The sequence below is a fragment of the Chinchilla lanigera genome, unplaced genomic scaffold, assembly GCF_000276665.1.
Source record: "Chinchilla lanigera isolate Chin_1 unplaced genomic scaffold, ChiLan1.0 scaffold00013, whole genome shotgun sequence".
In the NCBI taxonomy this organism is placed as follows: domain Eukaryota; kingdom Metazoa; phylum Chordata; class Mammalia; order Rodentia; family Chinchillidae; genus Chinchilla; species Chinchilla lanigera.
The window spans coordinates 16,323,058-16,350,678 of NW_004955414.1; the positions used below are offsets into that span (position 1 = coordinate 16,323,058).

The 27,621-nt window shown below is 52.9% G+C and overlaps 1 protein-coding gene across 1 annotated transcript in view; it reads left to right on the top strand.

Moving 5' to 3' along the window:
• Positions 1 to 27,621, top strand: part of Gdpd5 (glycerophosphodiester phosphodiesterase domain containing 5) — a gene marked incomplete in the record, with an annotated part of 93,332 nt that overhangs the window by 353 nt on the left and 65,358 nt on the right. The window contains 1 exon segment of the mRNA XM_005379889.2: positions 1 to 475.

The window sequence follows — 27,621 nt, forward strand, 5'->3', positions numbered from 1 at the left end:
GTCCCGGGTTCCGCGGTTCGAAGCGGGCGGCCGGCCGCCGGATCCCCGACCCGACTGGGTGCGCTGGCCAGGACCCCGCCACTACCACCGCGCGGGCCCACAGTTGCGGGCTTGTTTCCAGCCTCTCTAATCCGTGTGTGCTGGAGCCCCCAGCCCTCTATCCCGGCTTAGCGCAAGGTGGCTTCAGCTCCGACTTGAGTGCGGCGGAGCCCGGGTCGCCGAGCAGCGAACCTTCCTCCGCCTTTGGCAGACTGTCTGGAACTTGGAACCATTCGAGTGCCCGGGAAGCCGCGGCCGGGGTCCCGCGCCTGGTCAGAGGTTCCAGGCAGGCAGGGCAGTCGGACTGAACCCCTGGGCTGGTGCTGTAAACCGAAGTTACCGCCTTGCTCCCGCCCCACAGGGGACCCGGCGCTTGCCCCGAGAAGAGCACAGGGGCCCCTTCTGCCCCGCCGGCCGGCAGGAGCCGAGGCTGCAGGTGAGAGAGCCCGGATGCGCGGCGGGAGCGGTGCCGACCCCTCGTGGCGCGGCTGCAGCCTGCTGGGGGCGTGGAGGACCCGGGCAGAGACTGGAACCTGCTAGGAGAAAGGAAGAAAATGGGCACTTATTGAGCGCCCATTGTGTGCAGGTCCGCGCCCCGCCCTTGCACAAATGGTCTCATTTAAAGCTCAGCTGCTACTCTTGAGATAGGCGTTGTGTATTCTTATGCATGCTGACAGATGGGGGAAACTGAGGCTCAGCAGGTCTGAAGGACCTGGCTCTCTTCATGTTGGGGATGAGAGAAGGGAGGAGGCAGAAGGTAAAGAAAAAACCAAGAGAAAGGGAAGAAGAAAGGAAGTAGGTAGCAGTCAAGGGAGGGGCTTTTCAGGTGGAGCCACTGAGGCGTCCAAGTGCAGATCGGGACGCCGAGGAGATGGCTTCTCCTTGCTTCTCAATCCTTGGGCATGTCAGCTCCCAAGAAAGGTGACCCAGAGCAGTGGGCAGAGGTGGAATGCTTCCCAGTTTCAAAGCTGCTCTCTGAGGCCCGGGGTGCTGGACTCCAGGCTCTCCAAGGCATGCTGGAGTTCTTGAGACGCTGTTTAGCTATTGGAGCATTCCCTGAGTCGATCTCTGCGTGGCGATCCGAGTCGGACCCCTGAAGAAGCTGGTGGAGATGTGGCCTCTCAGCCTCCCCCGGCTCATCTCCTTGCCACTGCTGCTGAGGCCACTGAGGACCACTGAGGGCGCACAGCAATGGCCCCAGGTCCTAAAACCAGGGAGGGAGTGGTTGAGTCAGAAGCAGACTTTAGAACAGGCATGGTGGTGCACGCCTGTAATCCCAGCACTGGGGAGGCTGAGGCAGGAGGACCACCACAAATTAGAGGCCAGCCTGGGCTACATAATGAGTTCAAGGCCAGCCTGGACTATATAACAAGACCCTGTCTAAAAAAAAAGAAAAAAAAAAAAGTAGACTTGAGAAAGCCTTCCAAACATCCTTCATGCGGACCACTTCTCTCTCCAGTTTGCGGCTGCTGTCTGAGCTGCTGGGGCTTTCCCCACCTTGGTGTGAGGTCAGGGTGACCGTGTATGAGGCTGCTGTGAAAGTCTGTATGGTTGGTGCTGGAGTTGGAGACATGCCAGTAGCCCCATAGCCTTTGACCCAGATTGCAGGCTGGATCTTAGTCTCACTTGGGCAGGGGAACCTGGAGGAATCCTCTGGACCCAGGAAGGGAGGGCTTGCTCAAGGTCTTAAAGCTGGGGCTGTCAGGAGGGAGACACAGTCCTGGATGTCTTGAGTCCCAGGCAGGGGCTCCATATGCTGCCCTTGGGGCCATGTAGGGAGTGGGGGGGGTGTGAAAGGGCACTGGACGTGGACTCTGGGCTGTTGTTCTGGGGGAGAGGGAGCATATGGCCTTGTTCTGACTCTGTGGCCTTGATAGGACCTAGTTAACCCCTGTGCGCAGCCCCCAGGAGTCAAGGGGAACTACCTTGGAAAGCCCCTGGGAGGTAGAGGGGTGGTGGAGACTGGAAGCTTGTCCCCGGGGTTGGAGGGATTGGGGGAACCTGGAAGGTAACTAAAAGGCTTGGGATTCCCCCTCACCCTCACCTCCATCTGAGGATTCAAGCCCTCCTAATAATCCTGGATTCCAAACAAAGCTCCTCTTTGATGATATAATTTCACACCTGTGATCTCATTTCATGGTGTGGCAGAACCTAACCCTGGAACGTGGAGTGAGGCAGAGCAGGACTGGGGAAACGCCTGGTACCTCCCAAGTGCCTCAGCTATCAAGTGGGGTCAAGGCAGGCTGTGTGGCCTGCTCAGATAGTGAGGCAGTCATATCAGCAAACTGTTGAGTGCTGAGGAGTTTGTTGTATTTGCCAAGGATGGCCTTATTTACTACTTACTTACTTGTTTATTATTTGCAGTACTAGGGACTAAACCTGGGGCCTTCACATTGAATTTCATCTTTTTTATGTTTTATTTTGAGACAGGGTCTTACTAAGTCACTAAGTTGTCCAGGCTGAGCTTAAACTTGTGATATGCCTGCCTCAGCCTCCCAGAGTGCTGGGGATTGTAGCGTGAAGCACTCACAGCCTGCTAGGACTTGCTATTAATGGCCACCTTCTATGGGAAACTGACACCCAGAGAGGTAAAACTGCTTACCCGTAACCTTTGAGTTTGCTTTAGGAGCCAACTGACCACCAGTTGCCCACTGGATAACCTGGTGAGCTAAGTGGCAGCCTGGAACCTAAGTGACTAGTGACCCAGAGACAGTGGTAAGTCAGCAGACACGAGGGAGGAGAACCTGTGCTGCCTTCCTTCCACTCGGGGCAATCACCTCTGAGCCCCACTGCTTCTCTCTAAAAGTAGACCACCTCCCTTACCGGGTCTTTGTGAAGACCAAATGAGATACAGATATGCAGTGCCTGGCTAAATGCCGATTTCTTTCACTATGAAGGGAAGAAGGCTTGAGTTTTGACCAGGAAGTCTGGGAAAATGTTCAGACTTGCCTTGGGTTAGAATACATGTTATAGTTGCAGACTTCAAGACCTGTGTTTGCTCAGTGTGGCTCATTCACTTCTGTCCCCTTCCTAATCTCAGCGCCCTCTAGAGTCTGCCTGGGGACAACTGGCAAGGGGCTGCAGATTCTGACCGCCCCCGTGGCTTCCTTTGGGAGCACTGAGGAGGGGGAGCTGGTGTCCATTCCCTCGGGCCCATTGTCTGGCTTCCCTGGGCAGGGGGACTGTGAATAATTTATTGCTGCCCTCACCGGACAAAGCTCCATGTTCAGCTGAGTTTCAGTCCCACCAGGGGAGGCGAGTAGCTCTTGTTTTGCTGCTGTCTGGACTATGGAGTGAATGTGGGGTGCGGGGTAGAGTGCAGGATAGGACAGGGAGAGGGTGACCTCTCAGCAACCAGCTCTCCTGTTCGGGGGCCAGGTAGACCCCTGGGCAATGCTGGAAACCGGACTGGCTGAGCGGGGATTAAGTTGTGGGCCTCTGATTTCAAAGATGGTCGGGGTGTGGGTAAGGCTGAGGTGCTGGGCGGGGAGGCTGGTAGAAGAGTCTGTTCCGGGCTGAGTCAGGGGAAGGCTTCATGGAAGAGGCGGGTGTCCTGGCTGGAGCTAGAGCCAAGCTGCTGGAGAAAGAAGTGTCCTGTCACCAAGCCTGTGCTGTCTGCTCATTTTGAGACTGTGGCCAAGACACCTGACCCACCTCCCCCGCCCAAGGCCTCTGCTTCTCCTTCTGTGCAGTGAGCATAACAGTGTCCGCTTCTTGGGGTTCTTATGAGTGACTGGAGTCACATTTGTAAAACACAGGGCATAAAAGGTACTCAGTGAAGGGGCCTTCACTGTGGACGTGCACCAGCAGCAGGAGAGACAGTGCGGTACTGTGGTTTGCAGAGAGATGGGGGGCAGTCTGGGGTGGTGATGCTGGGTTTGAGGTCCGTGAGGGGTGAGTGATCAGGTAGGAGAGGACCTAGAATGTCAGACAGAACTCAGGTTTCAGAAAGGAAGCGTGGAATCACCATTTGGAGCCTCTCAGGGGCTCCTTGTGCTTCCTCTGTGAGCTGATTCCAGGCCAGCAGTTGTGATGTTCAAGTCTCTGCCCACCAGAGCCGCTCACTGCAGGGCCCTCTGCTCATCGCTGTCTCCTAACCCACACCGTGTGTGGTCCCATCGCTGCCCCTGTGCTGTGAGGCCCCTTCTGTCAGAGCTGCATCCCTGCCTCTTCTCCGCTCGCCTCCCTGTCTGTCCAGGCCCCACTTGGGTCATAAATTCCACCCAACAGAAGCAGTCCTGGATTGCCCAACCCTCTGGGCATGTTAAGTGAATCTTTGACACTTAACAGAAGTAATAGTAATACCTACATCCCTAACATTTTATAGTTTGTTAAATGCATCCAAACATTTAATACTATAATGATGATATTAATAATGGCAAACACCTTTGCATACTTATTCTGAGCCAGACAGTGTATTAAGTACTTCACACTCTTGGCCCCATTAATTTTGGGAGGTAGTTACTGTTGTCTTCCAGAGCCCGGAGCTCGTAGAGATGCCTTGCCTTGCCCAGGGTCACACAGCTGGACAGTAAGGAGGCGGGAATCAGGCCCAGATCTCTTTGAACTGGAAATCTGCTTCTGTTTGTCCCTGAACATCCAGCTTCAGGAGACATCCTGTCTCCTCAGCTCTACCCAGTGTCTTAAAAGCATTCTTTGCATAGGAAGAGCCAGGACACAGGCCTCCTTTACGAGGCTGAGGGCAGTGCTGGACTGAGTAGGGGGCCCAGGAAGCAGTCCTTGTCCCTGGGCTCAGTGGTGACTGACTGTGTGACCTGCATGAGTCAGCCCCCGCTGGGTTTCTGTTTGCCCATTCTTTCGGAGAACAGAGCAGTGTCTGAGTGTCCTGCATACCCAGGCTTTCTGCAGTGTCCTTCGTGACCCTGGCAAGAGGAGGAGGAGGAGACCGTAGCACAGGGCCAGAGGATGTGGTGTGACAAACGGCTGTGATTTCTGGCCTGGCTGTTGTCTGGGCCCGCAAGTGCTGTGCTCACCCGAAGGAAGGTGGTGGCCTGGGCTGCAGGCAGCATGGTCATTAGCTGTGATTGGCAGCCTGCTGGGCCAGGCCAAGTTGGCAGGACAGGAGGCAGCTGGCCCAGCCACAGTGGGGTCATTGGCAGGGCAGCTGGCAGGGCAGCCAGCTTCTCCTCACTTGGCCACCTCCAAGGTGGCGGCAGGCACACAACAGGCATCAGAGCTCCGTAAGCCATGGTGTGCCCTTCTGTTGTCCTGACGGGTGGGTAAATCAGTGAGGTCCTTCCAGGTCTGGAGCTGCCTCTCCCTAGAAGCCTGTAGGACCCTGTTTTCCTCTGCTGCTGATCCACAGCTTCTCTTCACTGACTGTGGCCTGAGGGTGGGAGTCATGTAGATCTGCTTCCCTTGCTAGCCTGGCAGAACTAGACTCTGTGCTGCCCTAGCCCACCCCTCCTTCTGAGGGCCTCGCAGTATGCTTGACACAATAGCAGCTCCCAGGTCAAGGGAAACAGCTCCAGGCCTGGAAAGACCTCATTGATTTCCCCACCAGTCAGAACAAGTCGCTCAACTTTTATGTACCTACTTTTTTACCTTTTACCTATAAAATGGGGCTTATGAGCCAGTCATGGTGCTGCAGACCTGGAATTCCAGGAGGCTGAGGCAGGAGGAACGTGAGTTTAAGGCCAGCTTGGGCTACATAGCAAATTCAAGGGCAGCCTGAACTACATAGTAAGACCCTGTCTCAATCAATCAATCAATCAATCAAAAAGGGGCCGGTAATAACAGTATTATGAGGGTTTAATGAGATGAAGATATAGAGTGTCTGTTGGAGTCTGGCACAGAGGCAGGTATTCTACCACGCTCTGCTTGCCTGTTCCCTCATTGACCTCATGAGTGAGTGACTCTGAAAGAAGTTGAAAGAACAGTCAAGCCAGGAAAGCCAGGAAAGAGGGTGTGGTGGGTGACAGGGAGAGCTTTCCTCAGGAGGCCTCTGTGTGTCAGATGGGACTTGCAGAGATGTGTTTCCCAGCATCTTCTCAGTACCGTTGACAGCTGTTGACTGGGGAGACCCTGAGCGAAGTTCAGGACAGGAAGCAGGACTAGGAAGTCCGGAGACCTGGGTTTTTCTTCTCCAGCCTTAGCAGCAGAAATGACCCAGTTGGGAGGAGCTATCTGGGATCCGGCTAGCAGATACTAGGCAGAGAGTGTGAGTCCTTTCTTAAAGGGAGGCAGCATTCATTTGGCCCTTTCTCTACGTACATCCAACCACAGTGTGAGATGTTTAGAGATTCTGGTGTGTGTGAGGGGTGAGGGTAAACAGATCGAATCAAAACCTCTGCATTGTGAAGAGTGAGCTCGTGAGGCAGGGGCTTTTCCAACTGATATCTGTGCTCAGGGCTCAGGTGACTTGGGCTGGTGAGTTAACCCCTGTGGGCCTCAGTTACCCCATCTGTGAAAGGGGGCTGATTGTGATACCTCCCTCAAAGGGTTATTGTGAGAGTTAAGTGGATCATATATGCAAAGCACTCAAAAAAGCCCAGTCTATAATAAGCACTCGGTGAACGTGAGCTGTTATTATCTGTCTCCAGCACCTACTGAGGAGCAAGAGGGAACAGGTGCTCGGGAGGGTGTTGGAATGGATCCCAGGCAAAGGGCAGCTGCTCTGTAGATGATGAATGGATATCCTGGTGGGGAAGGGAGAATGCAGAAGCAGTGACAACACAGAGCGTGACAAGGTAGGCTAGGGGCTAGACTGCCAGGAGTCGGGTGGGGGAGGAGGCTTCTCAGGGGTGGTACTGCCAGAGCTGAGGCCGCTGTGAGGCCGCGCTGCGAATGAGCTCTAGGAGGATGGGTTCTTCTCTGAGGATGGCTGGCCAGGCCATGGCTGCAGCAGACTTCAGGACTGCTTGTCCCGCAGGTGCTCTCTCCCTACTACCCTCGTGCTGTCTGCCTGTCTGTGACGTTCTGCACGGAGGGCGTGAGGAAGGACAGAAGGCAGGTAGGGGGTAAGTGTGGGCTGCTGATCTGAGAGGCCAGTTTGTCCCAGGTTGGGGACCAAGTCTCCTACAGGAAGGTATCAGCGGGCCTGATTGGAGTCCTTTCATCCTTGTGCTCCCACGACCTGCAGAGGGGGTCCCTTGGCGCTAATCCTGCAGCTGTTTAGCTTTTGAACCAGTGGATTTTTCAAAAATAATCCCATGAAGAATTCATCTCACCCTCCCACCTAGGAAGCTCAAAGAGACAGTTTTCTCCTACTGAGGAGGGAGCCAGGACCTCAAAGTATCCTTAAGGGCCTCACCCCACCCCAGAGACACCTGAGGTCAGGGCCCCTTGTGCTGCCCTCTTTGTGGCTGGCTGTCGGACCCTGGGGACACCCTTATATTTTGCTTGAGGTCTGACTTTCATAAAGTGGGGTCTAAGTGATAAATCCCTTTGCTTCTTAAAGAGGTGTGGGGCACGGCCCTGAAATCAGAAGGGCTGCAAGGCATCTGGGCAGGTCCATGGCTTTTGGACACTTGGGTATCGTGTGGGAAACTTCTAAATGTCCTGCAGGGCCCAGTCCGCTGCCCCTGGAGCAAGACCTGGACAACCGCTGTTTTGTTTTTTGTTTGTTTGTTTATTTGTTTTTTCTGGTACCGGGAATTGAACTCACGACCTCGCGCTTGCCAGGCAGGCACTGTGCCGCTGAGCTAAATCCCCAGCCCCTAGGACATCCGCTGTTAAAGCTGCCCAGGTGATTTAAGAGTGCAGCCTAGTCAGAGTCATCACCGTCGTTTGCAGCACAATCCCAACACAGGGCTTGCACATCTGTAGGACAGGAAGCGCTTTCTCCCATGCTGCCCGCTCCTCTGGGGCCCTGCCCTTCCCTCCCCAGAGAAATGAGGGGTGTGGGAAGACTTTGCAGTCTGAAAAACTTGGATTCTAGCACTCTGCTCCTTTGAGCCTCAGTTTCCTCACCTCATCTGAAAAATGGGAATAACGGTAGTCTGGCTGAAATGAGCTATGCATGAAGACGCGGAGCCTGGCACTGTCCTCCGCATGTGAGGAGCTGTCAGAAAAAGTGGCAGGACTGGCTGGACTCAGACCCTATACTCCCTGTCCCAGGTTTCTGGGGAAGGGAAGAGATCAGCACCTGGTCTTGGGGCTCTTCCTACTGTTCCCCTTCTCTCTCAGGGATCAGACATAGTAGCAAGCATTTTGCTTTGCTTGGTTTTGTTTTAATGGTCAAAATGTCAGGCTCTTGGTAACAATGAGGCCTTGTCTGAATCTGCTTGTTTTTCCAACCAAACACCCAACTGTACCGCCCACTTGGGGCTCTGCCCCACCTGGGAGAACTGAAGAATGTCAAGGTTTTTTTTTTGTTGTTTTTTTTCCATCCAGAGGAAGACATCCAGGAGACACTGGAGGCCTCTGTGTAAGCCCTCACCGATAGCTGACCCCCACTGAAGTCAGCCACCTCTGTTGGGAGCCAGTTTAGCACAGTGATATCAGTATCATTACCTGACGGGTTTTGGAGGCAGGAAAACTTGTGTTTGAGTCCTGGCTTTGTCACCTACTGGCAGGATGACCCTGGGCAAGTCATCCATCTCTTTTAGCACCAGTTTTCTCCTCTGTAAAATGCGTAGCTTGGATGTGCTTCCTTTGGGGGTCTGGGAAGTGAATAGGGTTCTTAGAGGCCTTTTATACAGTAAGCCTCAGACCACGAGGGGAGGCATTTGGTCCCCCACATCTCTGTTCCCATCTTCGGCAGAGTCCAGGTGTAGGGGGAGCACTACACAGGCAGTCACGTGCATCCCTTCCAGCAGCTGTGCTTTCCTAATTGCTTCTGTATGTGGTCAGAGGAAGACTGCACAAGGCGTTCTGGATGGCAGGGCTTGGGCTCCTCTGCTCTGGCCTAGCAGACAGGGTGTATCAGCCTAGGGGTGTGAGTGTGGCACACCCAGAAAGGGGTGGCAGCAATGCAGGACTGACTGTCAGGGCTGAGCAAGGGCACAGCTGTAGGGACAGGGACTTTGGCATTCCGTAGAGGTCGGTCAGCCCTGAACACCTTGCAAGGGGCTGGGTGCCAGCCCTCTTTCCTCTCTCCTCCAGCCCTCTTCATGCTCGAGTTGGGTGAATCTTCCGGAAGCCAGAGGCCTAGAGTCGGCTGCCATCTGAGGAGTCAGCCTCCAGGGCCAGGAAGGCTGGGAGCCTTGAGAGGCGAGTTGAGGCCATTCCTCACTCTGTCAGTGGGAAGCAATGGAGCCTGGGAACACCACCTCCTTAGGAGTTTAAGGATCCTCTGTTACAAAGGAAGTCTCAGCCTCTACCCCAAAGAAGAATGGTGGCATTCCAACCGCTACACCCTCTGAGAGACGAGCTCTGGGGGCACCTATCTCTCCCTAGCTGACTCTTGCCCCAAACCAGGCTGCAGCTGACTTCTGGAGGCTTTGCTGGGACAACCTTATCTCTGGAATGGGCAAAGGACACAACTGGTGTCAGGTGCACACAGGTGCAAAGAGCCCTCTGTGGCGCGCCCTGACTAGAGCCAGCCCTGGGCAGTCACTTTACATATTCTCTGGGGCTGGCCAGCCGTTGCCTCTCTGAGGACAGCCCTGGGCCATGTTGGTCTCTGACTCCCAGAGTGGACCATGCCACCCTGAGCTCAGGGGGCCCCCCAGTAAGGGGAATGTGGGGCCTGCAGGGCTGGAACAGATGCTATAGGACCTATGATGGGGAGTCTGAGTGTCAGGTATGGGGAGGGAACGGGGCTCCACCGGGCTCCTTCTAAGCAGGGAGAAGGTGGCAGCCTGGGGCAAGGACTGAGGCTGGACCTCAGGAGGCACAGTCAGGGCAGGACAGTGGACATGGTTAGAGCACTTCGTGGGGAAAGCATCTGGGAGGCCCCTGTGGGATGTTGTCAGCTGGGCATAGCTGGGCAAGACTAAAACACAGAGCCCTTTGCAGCCAGCCACTGGTGAAAGCCTGGCATCCGTGGCAGCTCACATCTGGGCATCAGAGGCAGCCAGTGAAGTGACCGTGTGCTGCGGTGGTGTCTTGATCCTCAGCGGGTCCTGAGGAGGGAGGTGTGTGGGGCTTGGAGTCAGAGTCCTGGCTTGGAATCCTGCCTCTCGGGGCAGAGCTTACAGGGCAAGTCGCTCAGCCTCACCAAGCTTCAGCTGCTCACCTCAGAGACGAAGGTAGCGACTCTCCTCCTCCAGGCTGTTTTGAAGGTAAAATTACATAATGGATGTGACAGCATCTTACATTTTAGAGGAAGAGCTACAGCCTTTCTCACCCCGCCCCGTGTCTGCATACTGTCCATTGTTAATGCCTCTCCAGGAAGCTCTTTCTCACATCCCACTGGAGTCCATTGTGCTGTAACTGGAACCTCTTGCCTCTTGTTGGGGACTCTGCAAAGGCAGGCTGAGCCCATGCTTCCTCCATCCAGATGTGCCCATCCTCATCCAAGCTACGCATTTTACAGAGGAGAAAACTGGTGCTAAAAGAGATGGATGACTTGCCCAGGGTCATCCTGCCAGTAGGTGACAAAGCCAGGACTCAAACACAAGTTTTCCTGCCTCCAAAACCCGTCAGGTAATGATACATCCTGGTGTGAGTGAGGTAGCGGGGAGAACAGCTGGGTGTTGGTTTTCATCTTTCCGTGGCGGGGCTTGGAGGCCGCCTGTGGAGGCCAGCACCTTCGGGCCAGGGTGGCATTGGGTGGGTACATCACCCTGACTGCTCACACTGTTTTTCCTCTCTGATGCACTCTCCAAAAAGAGTGGCTCTGGGGCAGCGGAGAGAGCTTAGGCTGGGCCCATAAGGCCTCTCTTGCTGTGTGGCCAGGTCTGGGCCACAGTGGGCCTATAGCCTGTCTTTGTTCTGGGGCCAAGTTCTCTCCAGTGAAGATATATGCAGTTCTGCAGGAAGACCCTTTTTCTACCTCTCCCTTGCCTGAACTCCAGCCAGCCTGAGAAGATAGCAGATGAGGGTCCCCTTCTGGCTGCTAGTGGTAGGAGCCGAGTTCCCCTCTCCATCTGGGGCTAGTAGTCCTGTAGGTGGGTAACGCCTCATTCCTCAGGCCAGGGCTATGGAGAGCATGGAGCTCCTCTGTTCCCTGGGCTGGTTTGTGGAGTCTCTCTTTGTAGATGTGTCCTATGTGCCATCTGCATTCATCCCTGTTTTCTGGGTGGAAAACCAGAGGCTCAGAGAGGCAAAACACTGGCCTGTCACTTGGGGGTGGCGGGGGACTCTGCAGTGGCTCCCATGGCACAGGGCGAGGCCATCCCCTGTAGGTCTTCAGTAGGGCTGGAGCACAGGACAGCCAGGTGGTCTGGTCCAGGAGGGGCTAGGGGGTATCAAGAGGAGCCCTGCTTTGTTGGCCATGAGTTGTCAGTGGTAAGTTCTGGGCCTATGGATCCCTTTCTCAGGGAGGCAGTTAGCCAAAGAATGCAGGAGGTCGAGGGATCAGGAGCCCAGGAATTCTGGGTCCGCCAGTTCTTAGTGCTTCTGGGAATTTAAGAGTTTGATTTCATGGAGGAATCGAGACCTATTTCTTGTTGCCCTTTGATACATACTAGTTTAACTTTACACAACACTCAGATACCCATGATGTCCCAAGTCCTTGGACAGTCTGTGAGGGAACAGTGTGGGGTTTGTTTGGGAGGCAGAAAGGGGAGCTCTGGAAGCAGACTGGCCTCTTACAGTACCACTCCCACCATCTCCCAGATCTCAGGCAAATTAGGAACCGGAGAGCCTGAGTTTGCTCACCTGTGAAAGGGACAGTTTACCCCACAACAAAGAGTTAACGTCCTCTGCTTTGCTGGCTGTGCCCATGTAGTGAGAACATGTCTGACTGCTGGTCCTGTGTCCCGAGCGATGTAGTATTTTCATGAATTTTATCACCACCCTCACTTTATAGATGGGAAGATGGAGGCTCAGAGAAGGAAGGCAACTTACCCGAGGCCACACAGTGATTTAGGACCAAGATTTAGGCCAAGATTTAGCTTGGTCTTCCAGACTTCCTGTCTGTGGATTTTCTTCTGCCATCTCTCCCTCTGCTCCCCTCCCGACCCCTCCTCTCTTCTCCCCTCCACTCTCTTCTCTTCAAGAGACTAGATACCGCTTTTATTTACCCAGAATCTTCTATGCATGATGCTGTCTGACATGGCCTAGTATCCCCAGTAGCTAACAGTGCATAGTAGGTATTTTAAAAATGTTTATCCTATGTGTTAATGTATGGTGTAAGCGTAAGAAGCAGTTTTTCAGGCAGCTAAGTCTTGTGTTGTGCTTTGAAGTCCTCCTCTGCTCCCTAGACCTTTAAAAATAATTCTAATCATTTTGGTTAAAACCTTAGTAAAAAAACAAACAAAAACCTCCAGCTTGATCACATCCTTTCCCTGCACGCAACTAACATGGTTAACCTTGCAGAGATGGACCTCACGAACGCTGCCTGCTTTGTGGAGGGTTCTGGGCCCCTGGCCCCTTACACCTAATCACTCCAAGACACTGCACTGTCTAACACTGATTTCTGGCTCTTCCTACCCTGTCCCTTCATTCTGCGCCCACAGACCTGCCTCCAGCAGCCCTGGAACCTCTTTTACTCTCTTGCTTGTATGTGGTCTTCTTAATTTGCCTCCTTTACTAGTTGGGGACTGAGAAATGGGACAGTTGAATTTATTAGAATCAGTTCATCCACCCATTCATTCATTCTTACCTATTCAACTAGTTTTTGGTGAGCCTGGGCCTTGCTAGGGATCCCCTCAGTGCTGATGGGTGACCTCTGCAGTGGCTTGTGATCAGTCACCCTGTGACCACACTCTCCGGGCAGCACATGCAGGGAAGTAATGATGCACATTGTAAATGCTGGCACAGGGCTTTACAGTTTGTAATCAACCTCGGCTTGCATCACCACACTGACTCTTCACAGCAGCCTTGAGAAGAACATTATCCCAGGTTGCAGACCATAGATACAAAGCTCAGCAGGGTGAAGTCCCCCGTCCTACGCCAGTTCCCTGAGATCTCTGTCCTTTTACCCCCTCCCACCTCTGTGCTCCATGTGCAAGCCTTTGTGATGTCACCCTCTTTCCTGCCTCTGTCATCAAGGATTGTTGTTGATGGCTGAGGTCAGATTGTCTGCCTCCATAAAATGGTCAAGCAAGGTTGTGGCTTTGGCTGGGTGCCAGCCACAAGCACACTCCCGTACACATACCTTGTTCTGCAGTGGACCCTCCAGTGCGCGCTGCCCAAACTCCGCTCTGGGAAGCCCTAGTTCCAGGAGGATACGAATAACCCCAGGATGTATGGGCATACAAGAGTTGGGAGTGACAACATCACAGAACTCAGAACAGACCTTCTTAGGACCTTTAGCATATTGATTCGAACTAAGGAGTCCCAAAGGGTAACAGAGCATACAGCCGTCCTTTCCCAAACTTGTTTGAATGTGCACTTCCTTTAACACACAGCAAGGTCAGGGGCTCGAGCACGCTGATGGTAAACCTCACCTTGCTGCTTGTGTAGAAGATGGGTTCCTAGCACTGTTTGCATTTTGAGAGTGCATTGTGGGACATTGGTCAGCTCCAAGAAAGGCTAGGTCATAACGTTAGAATTATAAGGAACAAGAGTAAGGGGAAGGGGCAGATATTTTCATTATTCATCCACCAAATCATCATACCTTAGGCATCCAGTGCCAGGCATGGAGCCAGCACTGGGAAGTGCCAAGACGAGTCTGACTAAGAATCTTCCACTTCGCTTCCCCGTGCCCACTAAGGGATTTTAAAGAAAGACAAATACAAGCCTTAAAAGGAAGAAGTGATTTTTCCATTGTTCTGGGTCGTGGTGGGTGGATGGGTGACACATTTATTCAACCAAGTGGAGCTGTACCAAGCCCCTGCTTAGTAGCAGGTCCTCACAGCGGCCTATGCAGGTGAATCTCTTCAGGATTGATGCACAGATGTTGTAAGAGAGGTCAAGAGTATGGGGAGGCCCAGAAGAGGGATGGGGGGAGGGGTGGGAGCACTTTCTTCTATAGCCCATCAGCCCCAGCTTTGCAAAGAGAAGGTGGGACAGATTCTGGCCAGCCAGGCAGGGAGGGCATTCTCAGAAGAGCAACAGCTGGAGCAAAGGTATAAAGGTGACAGTGCATGGGGATCCTATAAGGAACCCTGGACAGAGGGGGCAGAGGTCAAAGGGAGCCATTGGAGCTGGGGCTGGAGAAGCGCTGGGTCATGAGCACCAGAACACCAGTGGAGTGGGTGTCCGCTCGGCTGGGGCCCAGTAGGTGTTTGTATACTGACTGGAGTGGGACAAGCTCTGCCCCTGTGTGGGCCTGAGGTTCTTCTCATTTGTGATCAGGTTAGGTTGCTGGAAGTGGGCTCCAGTAATTCTGGGCAAATGAAGAGGAAACCTGTTCAGCTTTCTTCTAGACTGGAGGTCCTCTGGACTGTCTCACCTGGGCAGGGGTCCAAGGCTCCATAGGGAGAAAGGAGCTGAGCTAAGCCAGAGCTGAGGGTTGTGTGCCTGTAGCAGTCTGGTAAGGGGCAGAAATTCTGCTGTGTGAAAATGGGCAAGATATTTAGCCTCTGGTCCTCAGTGTCCTCATCTATAAAATGGGAATCATGATAATTCCCACACCTGGCATTTGTGATGATTCAGTGAGATAAAATTTGTGAACACATATTATAAACTGAAAACCTGCATACATGTAAACAGTTCTGGCCATCTGTAATATTTATGTGTCCATATTAATCCCCCAGGCCACTGGCCTGGTGCTCACTGACTTTTCTGGGAGTGCTCCCTGGTGGAAGCCCTCTCTGGTCCCCATTCAGGCTTCTCCTGCCGGGTAGGTTTTATCCAGGCCACAGAAATAGGAGCCTGTGAATTATGTAGAAGTTGTACATTCAGGCCCGTACTGTGTGTCTGCAGCCCAGTGTCTGTGCGCATTGAACGGGGAGAGAAATCCTGCTGCCCCTCCTGTCTCCTGGGCCGAGGGCCAGATGCTGCTCCCTCCCCAGCTTCCTACCCTCTGGGGAGGGGGAGTGCATGTGAGGGATTCCCCCTGCTCCCCAGTTTGTCTCCCTTGCTCACAGGTGGGGTCCAAAGGTGTCTGCTCACATATAGTAGACTGTAGGGCAGCTGGTAGGGGGTGGACAGTTGGGGCTGGTGGGCATAGGGTCTGAGGGGCAAAACAAGTCACGCTGCCGTCCCCTCCACTTATCTCCGTCAGGCACCTTGGATCTCTGGTACGGATGCTGCTTTATTTCAGCTTGACCCGCAGCACCCACTCTGAGAAGCCCGCGTCTGTCAACATAGAGAGTTTGCTCAAAGCCACATTGCCCAGAATATGGTGCTAGATGTGGCCAGCCTTCCTTCCCCTGGAGTTCTGAGGGTTCGTCTCAATGCCCTTGTGCCTGAGCAGCTCCCAGATGGAGTCCTGACCCCACCAGGGCAGGCTGGAGGGCAGACAGCTGGCAAGGCTGGCCCCAAAGCCTGCACAGATGCTCCCTCTGCTCGGGCTGGCACTGTATGCATGAGTGTGTGTGTGTGCGTGCGTGTGTGTGTGCGTGTGTGTGTTGGGGTGACAGGGAGAAGAATATAGTGAATATCATAAACTTAAGCAGGTTGTTGAGAAAAGAACTGCCCCCCCCCGCCAAAAAAAAAAGAAAGAAAAAAGAACTCCTTCCTGTCTTTGTATGTGGTGTACATGCGCATGGTGCTGGAGACTGAACCCAGGCCCTTGCACGTGCTAGGCAAGCACTCTACCACTGAGCCACACTTCCTAGCCCACCACCTGTCTTAAAAAGGCCAAGCAGAAGCACACTGGTTCCTGTCCTGGCTCCACGCTTTTCTTGTGCATAGTTTTTACTTGGCAGTGCTGAGCTGTGAAGTGCTGATAAGGGCAACCTCACAAGGCTGGAGTGAGGTCAAAGCAAACAACCCAGTGGGTGGCACACTCAGCAGGGGCCCAGGCAGTAGGACACCAGTTTGCAGGTAAGGTCCAACTTTGGCCAGAGCAGTGAAATGGGTATTTTCTCTTTTTTCTTTTTATTATTATTGTGTGTTAATTTTATAGAAGCCTTTAGTTATTTGATCTGTGGCCTCTCTAAGCAAGAAGGAGGGGAAATGTCCACTAAGGTCCTGGAAATGGTCAGGAGCCTGTCCCTGCAGCACCTGGTATCTGTTACCTTCCCTCAGACACCTGGAAAGGTCCAGGAGCCAGGCAGCCCTGGGGACAAGTCCTCATTCTGACAGGTGACCTGAGTGAGTCTTTAATCCTGTCTGGCCCTGTAAAATAGAACTCTCAGGGTGCTGGGGAGTTCAGATGAGAAATAAATTATAAAATGCTTTTGTGTCAAAATAAGCTGATAGATAGTGGGTGCGTGGAGGACCTGGAATAGGACGGCCCAGGGTGCAGGCCAAGGCCCAGGCAGCCAAGGCTGGATTCCTAGTTGTGATGGTGGCCAGGCTCTGTGATCACCAGCCGAATGGGGCCCCATTGCTTTCTATAATGGGGCAGCTGGTTAATTAGCCTCTGAGTGCTCCTGACAAGTGCCCTGTGAGTGTCCCCTGCACTTGTCACGGTCAGCCCTTGCCAGACCATGTGTGCTCAGCTGGCCAGCCTTGAGCACGAGTCTGTGACCCACTCTCCCATCCCAGTTCTCAGCTTATCCCTCAGATGACCTTGTGGAATGGTCACTGTGTCAGGGACTGGGGGAATAGGAAACTGTCTTGCGCGGGGATCTCTAGTTGTGTGTTGGTGGAAAGGAGGAATCCAGAGAAGGGTCAATGCTGAGGACCCAGCCAGGGATGGGGACAGTTGTTACCCCAACCTGGGAACAATTCTACCTGGCTTTGCCACCAACTCTATGTGTGACCTTGAGCATGTGACCTTCCTCTTGTGGGCCTGAGCGTTCCCATCTAAAAGTAGGTGCTGAGGGAGGTGCTCCCTAGGAAGCTGTGGACAGAAGCAAAGCAGTGTGAGCAGAGGAGGGATTTCTGAAGCCAGCTGGGCTTGGTTCTTACCATGCTCCTCCAGGCTTCAGGCTGTGACCTTGAGCAGTTCACCTAGCCACTCAGAGCTTGTCTGGTGGGGGTGTGCTGGCCCTGCTGTCACAGAGCAGACACTGAGTAGGGATGATTTGCCCAGCAGTGTCTAGTGTTGGCGGCCACATGGCAGCTCCCCACCCTCTTTCCCTGTTTTTCCTGCAGTGCCCAGAGGTTCCCCAGCAGACCAGGGGTAGTATGGGGTGATGGAAGCATTGCTAACCGCAGTGCTGAACCCACTAGTGGTGCATACTGTTTCTCTGCCTGGGGACCTCAGAGTCGGGGCATGCTGGCATCCCTGCATCTTAGAGGCTGGTGGGGGAAGGTGGGTAGGGTGAAGTGCAAACTAGAGCTGGTATCCCATCTTTGTTGGCATCTTAGAGCCTTGGTTCACTGGAGCCATGGACTCTTTCCCAAATCTTACAAGTACTGGATTGTGGAAGCTTAGAATGTTGGCCCTATGAAATTAAGACTTAGAAGTGATGTTAGAGGTCGTTAGACCCAAACCTCCATTCAGCTCAGGTATGCCCTTTGGAAACTCCCTGAACGCCTCAGAGGTCCTCCTGAGGCCTGGGCTCTACTGAGGTCACAGGGCTGCCCCCCAGCCACTTGTGGTCCTGGCTGACCTCAGGCCCCACCACTGTGAGTGACTGGCTGGGGTTGGTTATGTTGCTAGAAGGAAACCAGGCCCCTGCTCAGCCAAGAATAGAAGGCTTTGTGTGATTTAAGTAGCAGCCCCATCACATTAGCCTCCCGCCAAGCCCTAGGGAGCTTATTAATCTGATCTAGGGCCACCCTGGGTCTTCCTAGTAGAGGGGCAGCCACTGGGCTTCCCCGGGATTTTGCTACTAGCCCCCGGGGAATAGTAAGTTTTTCCTTTTTCCATCAAGTAAGACTCACCCTCTTCTCCCCCACCTCCCCATTCTCCTCTTCCTCTCTCGGGGTGGACCGGAGAGCATCTCCCAGCATCCTGGGGGACAGTCTCTTCTGGGATGAGTTCAAACAAACAAACCTGCCTTTGAGCAGCACAAACAGATCGATGAAAATGGCTTTGTCTGAAAGGAGAGAATGGATAGTGGGCAATTGCTGTTGGGTGCCTACTGTGTGCCAGGTTCTGGGCTCAGCATTTGCTGCCTTGACCTCATCTAACCTTCCCAACAGGCCGTGGGGAGGTGCCCTTGTCCCCATGGTACAGACAAGGACATAGGCCTGGATAGTACTTGGTAGAGCTGGGATTGGAACCAAGGACTCTCCCATCCCAGTCCTTCTGGGGGAGAAACTTGGAATCCCTGAGAATCAAAAGGAAAGGGTAAGAGTCAGAATTCTTGGAGAGCACTCCAGGCACAGAGGATTTTGTCTCTGTGACTGCATGAATCATCCCTTACCTTATGTTGAAGTCTTTTCCACTTTTGGCAGCAGAGAGCAAGGGAAACAGGGGTGGGCTGGAGACAGGAATTGTGGTCCTGTCACATGTCTCAGATGCCTCTTCTGCAAAGCTGGCAGAGGCTGCCTGGGGCAGGATCAGGAGGCGCAAATCTCAGATTCCTGGCCGGAGTGTTCTGGTCCTTCTTGTCTACAATCCTTGGTGCCTCCACTTCCCCCTCCCCCTCAGAGATTATTTGCAGTGTGAGAATTAGAAGGACACCTCGGAATCCTAGGTCACCTCTGATTGCATACATGGGAAGATCGAGGCCTTAGAATAGAGAGTGGCCCAAGTTCCTGCACAGTAGGTGGGTACATAGTAGGTGTTCAAGAAATCCCTTCTTCCAAGCCAGTGCCTGCCCTCCTCTGGAGCCTTTCTTTAGGGTGAAGACTCGGAGGGCTCAAGTAGGCAGAAGCCTGGAGTCAGCTGGATGCTGGGAGGGAGGCAGGGAGCAGGGTCTGAGCCTTTGCTTATAGTGCCAGCCCTGTTTATGCTTATCCAAATCCTGCCAAGCCCAACATAACATAAAACTTATCATCTTAACCATTTTAAGTACACACGTCAATAATGTTAACGGTACTTACATTGGGTACAGTGGATCTCTAGAATAGGGTTTTTTGTTTGTTTTTTGTTTTTCAGCACTGGGGATTGAACCCAGGCTCATGCACCCTAATCGAGTACCCTCACTGAGCTACATCCCCAGTGCTGATTGCCAATGGTTTTTCACCATGTAAAACTGGAACTCCACACTGGTTAAATAGCAGCTTCCTATCCTCCTTCCCCAGCCCCCACTAACCACCACTCTACTTTCTATTTCTATGAATTTGACTGCTTTAGAGACCTCTGTAATTGAAGTCCTACCATGTTTGTCTCTGTGACTGGCTTCTTTTTTTTTTTTTTTTTTTTGCTTATTTCTTTGTTTAATTTGTTTGTTTGAGACAAGGTCTTGCTATGTAGTTCAGACTGGCCTTGAACTCACAATTAACTCAGGCTGGCCTTGAATCCTGGACAATCCTCTTGCCTCAGCCCCCCAAGCACTGGGATTACAGAAGTGTGCTACTGCACCTGGCTTGTGACTGGCTTGTTTGACTTGACATAATGCCCTCCATGTCCGTCCATGTTGTAGGAAGTGTTACGCTTTCCTTCTTTTTAAGGCAGAGTAATAGTCTACTGTGTAGATAGACCACATTTTGTCTGTCCATCCACCTACTTAGGTTATTTCTACCTCCTATTGTGGTAAGAGTGGGAGTTTTAGCCAGACATGCTGGCACATGCCTATAGTCCCAGCTACTGAGAAAGCTGAGGCAGGAAAATCAGAAGTTTGATCCCCACTGGACAACTTAGCAGGACTCTGTTTCAAAATAAAATAAAAAGAGGCCGGAGATGCAACTTGGTGGTAGAGCACTTGCCTAGCATGAGTGAGGTCCTGAGTCAATCCCCAGTAACACACACACACACACACACACACACACACACATGCACACACACACGCACACACACACACACACTCACAGAAAAAGAGTGGGAATCTTGAAATTGGGCGGGCTTGGGTTGGACCCCACATACAGCATCACTTTAGCTGAGTCTGAGTCTCACTGGGCTGACTGCCCTGCCCTATGGGGCTTCTGTAAGCAGCAGAGTTGGTGCCTGTAGGAGGGCCTTGCACACAGCAAGCTCACAGTGAGCCATAGCAGGATTCATCCTCATTACCCACTAGGGATGGATTCCTTTAGTACATGGGTTATGGGGCCCACACACCCACATCTTACCTGTATCCTATCCATGAGCCCCGGGTAATACCTTGTGAGACTTAATATATTGAAGCGTGAAAGCACTTGGATTCAGAGAGGGGCAGGGACTTGTCCAAGTTCACACAGCCAGTCAGTGGCCATGCAGGATGAAACTCAATCTCCAGCCCCCACTGCAGTCCCCAGGATCCACAGGCCCTGACCTTAGGCGGGCTTAGCTCTTTGGAGACCTGTGTATAATCCTGCAAGTTTCAGGCCGGCAGAGGCAGAGAGCAGGGTACATGCATCTCAGGAGAATCCCCATGGAAGCAGGGGCCTGTTTATCTGCCAGCCTCCCCCGATCCCCTCACTGCCCCCACAGCTGGGACAGAACCTGCCCTAGCAGCAAGGGACTTATGTCGCACTCCTTTGCATGGTGTGGGCTTGTCTAAGGTCCTCGCCTTGCACCTCCAAGGTTACTCTTTGCTTTTGGTCACTCTCACTCAGTCATTCACTTGCTTATTCTTTATTTTAGTCATTTATTCAGCAACCACTCCCTGAGGCCTGCCATGGCTAGGAGACATCAGACCTTGGAGACAGAGTGGCACAGCGGGGAAGAGTGTAGATTCTGGGGCTAAACTGCCTGGGTTCAAATCCTTCCTCTGCCAGTTTCTTCCACTGTGACCTGGGGCAACTTACCTAACCATCTCTGTGCTGTGGATCGTTCTTCTCTAAAGCAGGGAGAATGATAGTTCATACTATACAGTTGTCCCGGTTACTACTGTTACATAATACATCACCCCCTGAACTCAGTGACTTTATATAAGAACAATCATTGCATCATCTCAGTTTCTGTAGGCCAGGGGTTTAAAGTAGGCTTAACTGGGTGATTCTGGCTTGGGTTCTCTTTGTCAAATAGTGCCTGGCCACTGAGGATGGGGTTGGCTGGGACGGCCACCGGTCTCACTCCTCATGTAGCCATGAGGTTTCCTTTCTCCGCTTGGTTGAGTCCCACAGCATGGTGGCCTCCGAGCAGTCCAGGCGTCCAAGTGTGGCTCAAGGCCCCAGCAAGAGTGTCCCAGTGAATGTGGCACGAGCTGGGTCACATTTGATCACCTGGCCTTGAAAACCACATAGTGCTCCTTCAGCAAATTCCCCTCCCTCCCAGATTCAAGAGGGGGTGCGTAGACCCCACCTCTGCTGGGAAGGGTGTCCGAGTTACTGTGTAAGAAGAGCATGGGGGATGGGAGGTGCTGCTGCTGATGTCTTTGGAAATACAATCTGCCACAGTCCTGAGGGCTATGTGAGTCAAAACAGGAAATGCCTAGAACAATGCCTAGGCATTGCATATAAGTGGTAGCTATATATAGCCAGGGGTGGTTTTGACCATATGCAATTTACTCATTATGTGCTGGCTTTAGGACCTGACTGGCACTACCAAAGCCAGTTCAAGGAACAACAGCATTTCTCATTTGGGTATTGAAGGATCTGTAGGAGTTACCCAGCAGAGACTTGTGGGAAGTGTGTTATGCAGAAGAAATCAGTTGTGCAAAGGTACACAGCTGGAGAGTAAAGTCCCTGGCGAGGGACATAACTCCACTGGTGGGGCTTCCCTGATGTGCAGAGAAGAAGACTAGAAAGGTGAGTTGAGACCTGGTTGAGAAAAGCATTGCATGTTGGGTTGGTACTTGATTCTGGAGGTTCCGGGGAGTTCTTGACTGTTTCTCAGACAGTTATGAAAGACTGGAGTGCCACAAAGGGGAAGCCACATCCAAGGTGGAGTCAGCAGGATGTAGAGAGGTACTAGACCTGGAGGATGGTAGGGAGAGGGCGGGTTGACGGCATGCACAGGCAGGTGTTGGCCATGTCATTTGCATCAGTTTTGAGTGTGATGTGCACTCCCCGCTTGCTTTCCCTGCCCTTGTAATACAGTGGCCACTGTGCCTCTGCCCTGCTCAGACTGGCGGTGCTGTAGAGGAGGCTAACTGCTTCGGCAGAGGGTCTGGGGAGCCCCCTCTGTGGAGAATGGCCTGAAGCGTCCTCTTCTCTTCTGGGTAAGGGATCACCCAGAGTCTATAGCCTCACCCAGGGTCTATAGCCTCAGGGTCCGAGCAAACAGGCGGGCCAGTGGGGCTGTCTTGCCTCTCCTGGAGTCCGGTGCTGCAGTCTCCAGGATTACCCCTGAGTCCCTCCAGGGGAAGCCTGCCCTCCTGGGGCTGGCAACTCCAAGTGAGATGGTGGCTCCAGTCAGGTGTTCTTTAAAGGATGCTCCTGTTTCCGTGAGCCTGTCTCTGCTCATCTACATGTACCTCTGTGAGCTTGTATGCTTGTGTCTGTGTGTCCTCTTGTGTTACCGTGTCTTTGAGAGTGCACTGTGTGCATCAGTGTGTGTCTGCCAGCACGTTTGCGTGTGCGTGTACATGCATGTGTGAGGTGGCCCCCTTCGGTCTCTCAGGGCTGCTCGTGATAGCTCCTTTGTAAGTGGCAGGCAGGTAGGTTGCTTCCAGAAGGGGCTGAGTGTGCGTGTGTTTCATGCCCTGGGAGTAGCAGAGCAATGACACAGCTGAGGGGCGTGGACTGACCTCATCAATGGGGCAAATCCAGCAGAAATACAAGTTCCTAGATTTGGGACATCTCTCTGGGGCGCAGGGGCTGAGCTTGGGCTGGGTGCTGGCGGCTCAGATCAGAGCAGATATTACCTCTGCCTTCTAGAGCCAGTGTGGGCATCGGATATGCTACTGGACACTAGTAGGTTGCAGAATGGGGGGAGGGAGCAGTGCAGGGCACAGAACAACAGCTGAAGGTGCTCCTGAGTCTGTGGGGAGTCCTGGAGGGCTTCCTGTGGGTGGAGCTTTTGCCAGACTCCAGAGATGTTTTAGGGGGAGATGAGAGGAAAGAGGGAACAGGACCTGGTGTCTATGGGACTTAGGGGTTTGAGGGAGAAGGAGGTGGAGAGGGCATGTCTCATCTTCCAGGCTGGTAGGTGGAGAGAATGGAGGCACCTTGAGATGAGGGGTGGGGGAGGGGCAGATGTAGCAGAAGGAGATGAGTTCCCACCTGGCAAGTGTGGTGCGGGGCTTCTGTGGGGCATCCAGGAGCAGATGGCCAGAGTAGAGTGGGTACTGTGGTCCTGAGCTCAGCCCAGGCTTGGAGAGTGGGGAGACTGGAGCCATGGGAATGGATGGCATGGCCCAAGGAGGGGTTGGGTGGTGCAGTAACATTCACTCCTGGGCAGAGAAGAGCCAGCCAGGGGCTGGAGAGGTAGACACGGAGCTGGAGAAAACCCAGAGTGTGTCCAGAAAGCTAGGGAAGGGGACCATTTCCAGGAGGGCCAGTTCTGGGGTCAGTTGAGGACCAAAGAAAGTGTCCAGCAGATTTGCCTCTATGGAAGCCATTCGTGAACTTGGTGCAAACAGGGTGGAGGTTTTAGCAGTGGATGGGTGGAAATGGAGACAGGAGTGTAGACAGCTCTTTCAGAAGTTCAACAAGAAAAAAAGGCAGGCTGGAGAGGCTGCAGGGGGGTGGACCGGGCAAGACTCAGGCCTGTTTATTGCTGACTGGAAGGAGCCTGCCTCCTGGAGAGAGGTGAGGGGGTGGGGAGCTGGCGCCCATAAACACCTGCTGGCGCCCTTCCTCTGCAGCGGGCCCAGAGGGCCTCTGGAGGGGTGGCCCTTTCTGCAGGGTGATTGTGTAAGACAGAGGGTAAGGAGGGGCCGTGGAGGTAGCCCTCATCTTACCCTAGCTGCTGCCAGGCTCTGGAGCCTCTGTCTATCTCTCCATCCATAGAGTGGCTGCAACTACTCCAGGGTGTGGGGAGGCTCCTAGGAGTCCCAGAGACCCTGGGCACCCTCCTAAACCAGGTGCAAGGTTGGGGGGACTGTGGGGACTAGGTGGGGTTGGCCTTCATGATTTTTATGCCTTAGTGCTCGGTGAGGTTGCTTCATAGATGCTTCAAACAAGAAAGGCCTGGGAAGGTCAGGACACAGAGTGCCTGCTTCCAAGGACGCCACACCCAGCACTAGCTCAAAGCCCCACTCCCAGTACTGGGATGTCCTTCCTTTGCGTCTGGCCTCAATTTTGTGTTGTGTGCTCCCTCCAGGTGAACTTGCTCACCCCTGCCCTGTGGAAACAGGCCTATAAGCCAGGCCCTCTGAATGTGGGCCAGTGTTTTTACAACTTGTTTTCATAACGTTGGTTTGAAGTGTCTCTGCATTCCCAGAGCGTCAGATCCACCCTGATTCACAAGGACTGACCAAAACAGGGCCCAGGCCAACGTGAGGAATCTGAGGCCTTAGTCATCCTTCTTGGACCTTCCACAGACTCTCATCCTTTCCTTCCACTAAAAAAAAGGAAAGTTAGCCTGGAAGACCAGGAGATGACAGCAGTGTTTGAGGACATAAACAGGCTCAAATAATGCAGAAGGTAGAGAGAGGAGTGGGATTTGAGGAGAGGGACTTGCACTCAAGCTTTGCAGGCCTGAATTCAAGCTCATGTTCTGCTGCTTGCCAGCAGAACATGAGCTTGGGGGTGGATGGATTTAATATCGGCTCAACCCTTAGGTCCCAGGGCCTCAGATTCCTCATATTGACAGTAGGAGAACTCATGGCACCAGCCTCTGAGGTGTCTGATGTTGGGTCACCCAGAAGCAGACCCTGAGACAGGAGTCATGTGAGAGTGACTTGTTAGAAGTTTTCCAGGAAAGAAACTGCTAGGGGAATAGGGAGAGTTGAAGCAAAATGAGAAGGAGGGAGAGATAAGAGGTGATTTAAGCTAACCCCATGCAGGGAACATTGCCCCAGGTCGGCAGAAGAGCTCTGAGGACAGTGCCAGCTACTCCTAAGATTGGCCTCCAGGGACAAGAAGGCTGGGGAATTTACACTAGTCACTGGTAAAAGGCACCTTGGGGTGCCTTTGGATAATTGGCTCTGAGGGCTCAACTGTATACCCATCTGCTCCCAAACATTAAAAAGGTACCAAGGAGGTGTGGGTGGAGCAAGACCGGCTGCTTCAGGGGATTAGTGTGTAGATTATGTGAGATAAAGCATGTAAAGTGTTGTGCTGGGGCTGGTGGGGCACGCCTATAATCCCAACACTTGGGAGACTGAGGCAGGAGAATCGCCAGGAGTTTGAGGCCAGCCTGCGCTACCTCGTGAGTTCAAGGCCAGGCTGAGCTACATAGTGAGACCCTGTCTCCAAAAAAAACTCGTGTAAGATGCTGTTGCCCAGAACCTGGCACCGGCAAGTAACAACTGTTAGGAAGGATGTGCAGAGTGGGGAGCTCCAGACTTGTGAGGTCAGCAAGGACCAGTACCTTGTGAGAGCTGTGCCGGGCCCCTACCACGCCCTTGCCATCCCCGGTCTTCTCTTGCTCAGCCACAGAAGCCCCCAAGGCCCCTGTTGTTCCACAAGGCGTGGCTTTGAGCAACCTCTCCAACCTAGCCAGTCCCAGAGGCTGCGTGGAGGTCACCCTGGTAGTCTTCCTCCCAGGGTCTCTTGTGTTTCTTCCTCCTCTTTGGCTCAAGAGGTATGGATGGAGAGTGGGAGGTGGGCAGGACTTATGCTCAGAGGTTAGGTCAAAGCCCTGGAGGCTCTGAACAGCTTGGAGGAAATCAAGGCCCTTATGGCCTCTCCCCTCCTGCATCTGACTTCTTCACAGCCTCACAGCCCACTGTTGTGTCCAATGCTGGGATTTTTCCTTGTAAAGTGCTCAGATCTCTCGGGAGCATGTTGGTCAGCAAGTCCCAGGAAAGAGCAGAGAAGGCTGTTTTGACGAAATCGCAGGATCTGGCTATATGACTTGAACTGCTGATGTTAGCCTAGGGTGATACCTGCCCTGGCGCCTGTAATATTCCTTAGAACATGACAAGAGAGGTGTCACCTTAAATCTGGCCTCCCTACTCAGGCCTCTGAGGGTCCAGCTCTGTATAGCACAGTGGGCTTGGGTTCTACTTCTGACACTGTCACTTGCTATGTGACCTTGGCCACTAGTCACTTCCCCTGTCTGAGCCTCAGGGCCCCATGTTCCTAACCAAAGCTCTATATGTGCTCACCTAAAATCAGGTGACTTCCACGTAGCATTAATCCCTGTTTGACACAGCTGATTCCCAGAGAAGTAAAATGATTTGCTTGTGACCACACAGGAAAAGGGCAAAGCTGAGAAGTCCAGGATGTGCTCCCAGCCCATGGCCCTTTCTCAGGTCTGCTCTGGTCCCCAGCCTGGCCCCTCTGTGACTGTGAGAGTGGACAGAACTGGAATGGCAGTTACTGCTGCTTCCTCACTAGTTCATCCAGCAAGCACTCAGGAAGGGCCTGCTGTATAAGGCTTCCATGCTCAGATGGGTGTGGGCCTGCCTCAGCCTGTTTAATGCCCAGTCTAAAGGCTGTGCCCCATCCTGCAGACCCAGGGGTAAGAGGTGGACAAGAAGTGGTGACCTCTGGGAGGAAGCAGTCTAGAAGTTCTGTACCCCCAAGGGAGGCAGGGAAGGGCTGGCAGTTCCTCAGAAACAGCTTGCTTGCTTCCAGTGGAACCGTCCTGCGCCCATGGGGGTAAGGCTGGCAGCCACCTGTGACCCACCAATAAGGCCTTCATCCTTCACCTGGTCCTTGCTGCTTTTGTGCACATGTCCTCTGGGAGTGTCTGTCTCTACCATCAGACCGCAGCTCCTCCATCCAGAGCCACTGCACACACCAGGAGCTCAGGATGTGTGTTGGCAATGTGATCTGTGTTGTCTAGACAGAGTAGGGATCCAAGAACCTAAAACCCACTGGAGCCTTATCAGTCACCTGTGGAACCCCTCCTGAAATGCAAGGCTGGGAGCAGGAGGTGACGTGCATGGACGTCGTGACCTGTTAGATCTGTGAAATGAAACAGGTTTGACTTTCCTACAATGACAAATATAATGCCTTATTATATAAATTGAACTGTATTCTAGTTACAGTTGTATATAAGTGAAAATGACAAAATACCAAGAATGTCTGAATTTTATTAGCCATGTCTGGGTGTTTTGTTGATAGGCTAGTGATGATCGGCTTATGATTCATTATTAATTATTTATTGCATAAAATGTATCATTGTCTTCATTTCAGCACCATCACTAATTGTCATAATCAAAATTTTCTTATCATTTATAGTGATCAAAAGGATAGCTAATAAAATGCAATTTAAAAGTTGTTATAGCTTGTATCTAGAAGTCCCACCAAAGCTTCATGTGGTCATAGGTGGGACTTTTCTGGGGTGACTGGATCTAGGATGTGTGATACTGGGATCAAGGATGTGATGCTGGGATTGATTCATGGTGTGATGCTAGGATTGAGGGTGCCCCACTGTGGGTGTGAGTGCTATCTGCTCGAAAGGTGGATGGCCTGGATAAGATATGAGGGGTAGAAAGAGGGTCGCTTATTGATTTCAGCTTCACTTCCTTGCTACTTCACTGC